The sequence below is a fragment of the Bidens hawaiensis genome, unplaced genomic scaffold (assembly GCF_021521415.1).
Source record: "Bidens hawaiensis isolate Kalapana, Puna unplaced genomic scaffold, B.hawaiensis_p1.1 tig00025019_1, whole genome shotgun sequence".
Lineage (NCBI taxonomy): Eukaryota > Viridiplantae > Streptophyta > Magnoliopsida > Asterales > Asteraceae > Bidens > Bidens hawaiensis.
This window is the reverse complement of record NW_027493981.1, coordinates 326,657-331,713: the sequence shown is the minus strand read 5'-3', so window position 1 is coordinate 331,713 and position 5,057 is coordinate 326,657.

Here is a 5,057-nt window from a genome sequence, read left to right as displayed (position 1 = left end):
TTCAGTCAACTCCTTCTTAGTCTTCAATTGGAACCCCTCTTGGTTCATAACCCTGCTTCATCAAAAATTTCTCATTCCCATTAAGAACACCAGGTCTAATCTTTTCTTTTCCATTGTCACTTGACCTTCTGTTCTTTGCTGGTTTGCTTGATACTCTTACTTCATCCTTGATCTTCAAAACTTGTTTCAGTCACTTTTCTAGCACTGACCTTTTCTCTTCATCATCTGAACGGCCTTTTTCTTCATTTATGTATCTTTGATACATTTTCTTGTATCCTTTCATATCAAACCCACAGACCACATCAGGAACAACAAACTCTTCCTCTTCAAACTAGCAAGAGTCAGTGTGATGACCATAGGCATCACACTTCTTGCACCAGACCTTTGCATAGCTCCCCATGTCTTCAAGTAGTTGCTTGTCTTTAATTTTGTCACTGGGTTTGGGGAAGTCAAAGCCTAGGGAAGTTTTAAGACATAAAGAGTTGCAGAAGTCCATCTTGATTGGTTTGTTTAGATCAGGCTCCAGATGATATTTTTCTTTGACAAACACTACAGGCTTCAACTTAGAAGGGGTTCTTGAACTGCTTCCACTTTCTTTTCCAACAAATCTTCTCATGGGTACATACTCCACATCTCCAATATCAAACAGTTCATGGTTTGAGAAGACTGATCATAAGTAGATTTCATTGTTACTTCAGTTCTTCTTTTGTAATATGGCTATGGCCTAGTACAAATGTCAAACACCACATGTTCTTTTCTAATCTTTTCATAGTGCTTTTTCATCTTTGGAGTCATCTTTGGAAGAAGGGGAATCTTTTCACTTTTCTTTTTGTTCGATCCCTTTTTCTTCTTGCCCTTAGATGACTTTGTGCTTCCACAGCTGCAGTTACTATCTTCACTTGAGTACTCAATCCACTTCTTTTTCTCATTTTCCAACTTTTCATTCTTCTTAATTTCTGATTGCTCACTTTGTTTCACTACAAACTCTCCATTCTTATCCACAAACACATTATCATACTGTTTTACAAACTCAGCCTTATCATCAAACACATTCTTGAACTGTTTCAGATATTCACTTCTGCTCTCCTTGTCTACTTTCAGTGGATAGCTATCACAGAAAGGTGGTGGCACCTTTTTGTACTTCTCTTCCTCAGTCATTTTAGCCACATAACCCACTTTATTTCCTATAGAAACAAGGTTCTTCAAGAATTCCATTTGAATTAACAGGTCAGCAATTTTCAATTTCTTTTCAGCATACATCTTCTTCAACCCCTCAATTTCAATGGTCATTTTTTATTGGGTCTAGTATGCCTGCATACAATCCTCTTCAAGCCCCTTGATTTGATTTTCATAAGTTGCTTCACTGGCTTCATATACATTCAAGAATGCTTCCTTTCTCCCACACTCAGTTTTCCACTTTCCAATCTCCTGTTTTAGTTCATCAATGGTAATAATAAGATCAAAAATTGAAATATCTGATTGTACCTGCGCATTTGAAGATTCAGGCTTGTCATGCACTATGGCCATAAAAGCAACATTTGCCTTCTCAATCTTAGCTACATGGTTGCTCCAATCAAACTCCCCATCCTGTGGCACCGTGGTTACTGCAACATTTCCTTGATCTCTCAGCTGGTTCACATTGTTCTGATTAGCTCTGTTCTGATTAGTGTGAACCTGCATTTGATTGTTTCTCTGGGGTTGAAAGGTTTGTTGCTGGGGCCTGTTTGGATTTTGATAGGGGTTTTGGTTGGTGATCTGAGTTCTCTGGTGCTGTAAATTCTGATTCTGGTTTTGATAGAATTGGTTCTGATTCACTTGATTGCCAACTTGCTTTGGCATGTTGCACTCTCTAGCAAAATGTCCTGGTTGTTGACAATTATAACAGATGGCCTTTGATTTGTCAAATCCGATTCTTTCATTCGGTCCATTAAAGCTTGTTCTACCAGTTCTGTTATACAACTTTTTGCTCCTCACAGCTAACATAGCTGCCTGCCACTTTATTTCCATGTCTTCCAAGTCATTGGCATCGATTTGTTCAAGATCCTCCTGCACAATACTTGTGTTGATCAGGTTCTTGGCGACAAAGGCATGATATGACTCAGTAAACATAGACAACAATGCTTGATAGTCTGTTCCTTGAGCATTGTTGTTCTGCATAAATGTTGACTGCCCATTTGTTATAGAGGTAGTATCATCTTCAATCAGCTGAACATTAAACCTTGACTGGCCACTACATGTTGAACTTGTTTCTGATGGCTCTTCGATAATAGGCTGCTGGTTCTTGATTGAGAGGTTGCCCATTGGTGCTACTAGAGCATTATTCACTTGAAAACTTGGCTTGTCCTCTCTAATCATATGATTTTCAATCATCTCATGTTCTGCAGCCTTGAGAAATGCAATTACATCATCCAACTTAAAGTTGGGGAAACTGGCTTTTCCCTTGATAAACTTACTGGCAGTGTACCATTCACCGGACAAGGATGATAAAAGCTTCTTGTTCATCTCAAAGTCAGAGATCTGTAGATCGTTTGTTCTTATGTTGTTTACAATCATCATAAACCTCTACAATACTGATTTTAATCTCTCTCCGTCTTTAAACTTGAACCTTTCTAGCTGTTGTTTCAGTCTGTCTTTCTTGATATCTCTTAGTTCAGTGTTTTCTTCAAACATGCCGATGACCGCATCATAAATACCCTTTGTGGTTTTGTGATGATTGACAGTTGTCAAGATTTCCCGAGAAAGCCCTAACTTCGGCATAGACAAAGCCTTATCGTCCCGTTTCTTCATTTTTAGCTCAATAGTGGTATTGTTGTTCGGAGCTGTTGAAGGAACATAGTTTCCTTCAGTGATGGAAGTCCAAAGCTCTAGGTCGTTGTAGTTTACTGCTGCTTCGAAGAGCACCTTCCATTTGATGAAGTTTTCTTGTCCAAGCAATCTTGGAATCTTGTTGGTAGAGACTTCTTGGTCTTCCATTTCAGAAGATCTGGAATTTATGGTAGTGAAACAGAGTAAAGCTTCAAGTTTTTTTCACAAAGCTTCTGTCCCGTGGCTTTTAACGAGCTTACACAAGCTCTGATACCACTTGTCAGGACCGTGAGTCGGGTGAAACCTTTGAAAGGTTGACAAGAACACACCAACTCTGTAACCCAAAGGCCTATTGAATATCCCGGCGGAATCAGGATATCCAATAAGTGGGAACGAAGGAGTGAAAATAACAAACACGAATTGATAAGAAGTTATCAATAAGAGCACATTCACAGACAAAGATTCACTATATTAATCAAGTCATTAATGAAACAGTGAAAGGAATGTCTAGGGTTTCGTGTGTGACGGCGGCGGTGGCGGCAGTACGAGGAAACAAATAGAATATTCTTTTATAATGTTTCTCGTATTGTGTGCGTCGTTGTCCGTCCCGTAATTGGAAACCTAGGACCCTATTTATAGACCCTGACATTCCTTCTAGAAGATCCTAATTGTTACATAATGAAATACAAAATAATACAAGTGTTGAGTCCTCGAGCAAGGTAGCAATCTTGCTCAAGCAGACTCACTATGCTAAGTATGCTCGATGAATGTCCTCGAGCATACTTTACTTAAAATATCTTCAGTGAAGATATTCCCCTCCAGCAAGCTTCATTCCTCTTGACTATTCCATGCTTTGATTGAACTAGTCCATCGAGCAAGCTCATTCTTCTTGATGTCTTCAGTCTTCTTATTCAACAATCTTTAACATGCTCGGATGCAAATCTTGATCGGGGAACTGAAATTTGCTCAAAGTATTTGCTTTGAGCACATGACATCTTCTTATTGCATCCATGCTTGTCTCCATATGCTCGATCATCCTGTGCTCGTAACACTTGGTTAAAACTTGTATGATCCAGCTGTTTGCTCGATTGGCAATCCATGCTCGATAGAAGAACACTCTTGCTCGTTGAAGTGTAGCTTGCTCGAAGCCTTAACACTTAGAAGAAACAACCATTTATGGTTCTGAAGACCTTGCTCGAAGTAGTAAAACCATGTTCGATCATCTAGGCTTGCTCAAAGTCCATACTTGCCGTTTTCTGAGTAGGTTGAGAAGATTCCAATCTTCCTTATAAAAAATCTGACTCAACAATGACATTGCGAGATGAAGGGAACCAGCTCGACCCTGCTATCCAAGCTGCCATTACCCAGGCAGTTGCTGCTGCAGTACAGAATCTTCAACAAGAAAAGTCAACTGAGATCCATGTGAGGACCGCTGAGAAGACAGGGGAAGGTAGTAAGAAAGATCAAGAGACTGAAATGGAGGAATCGAATGAAGATTAGTCTGTTAAATTCAATGTTGGTAAGAGGGGCCGAGGTGGGTGCAACTACAGGTTGTTCAAAGGTTGTGACCCACCGAAGTTTTCTAGTACGGGGATGCAATCGCTACTCACAAATGGATAACCGCAATGGATAAGGTTATCCGGGTTAGTGAGTGTTGTCCCAACCAAGAAGTGGGTTTTGCTACCCAATCGTTTAGGGATGAAACTATGTTCTGGTGGGAAACGGTAGAGCAAAGGAAGACCGTTGCTAAGATTGAGGCCTTGAAGTGGGAGGACCTAAAGAAAATGGTCATGAAGAAGTTCTGTGCTGATGCTGAAGTCGAAAGGGCGGAGATGAAGTTACTAAATTTGAAGGCGGGAAAAATGACGCACCGCGAGTACACCACTGAGTTCAATCACATGTCAAGACTAGTGCCCAAAATGTTGAACACTTAAGCGATGAGGATTAAGTGCGACTTGAGGGGACTACCACAAAGTGTCCGCACCATATTCCGGGCTAGTAAACCTGTTACTTTTGATTCTGCTGTCGAACTTGCAGAAGTGGTTTACGATGACCTGGCTATGGATGATGTGGTGGTGGAAGAGCAGAAAGAGAAGAAATGGGTTGCTCTTGCTAAGAGACCTGGTACTCAAATGTGGAACCGTAGGGATAAGAAGCAGATGGTGTGGGAGAAGAAGCCATGCAAGACTTATGAGAAAATGCAAGGTGGGGAGTGCAAGTGGGGTAGGAGTAGTGATGTGTGCAACAAGTGT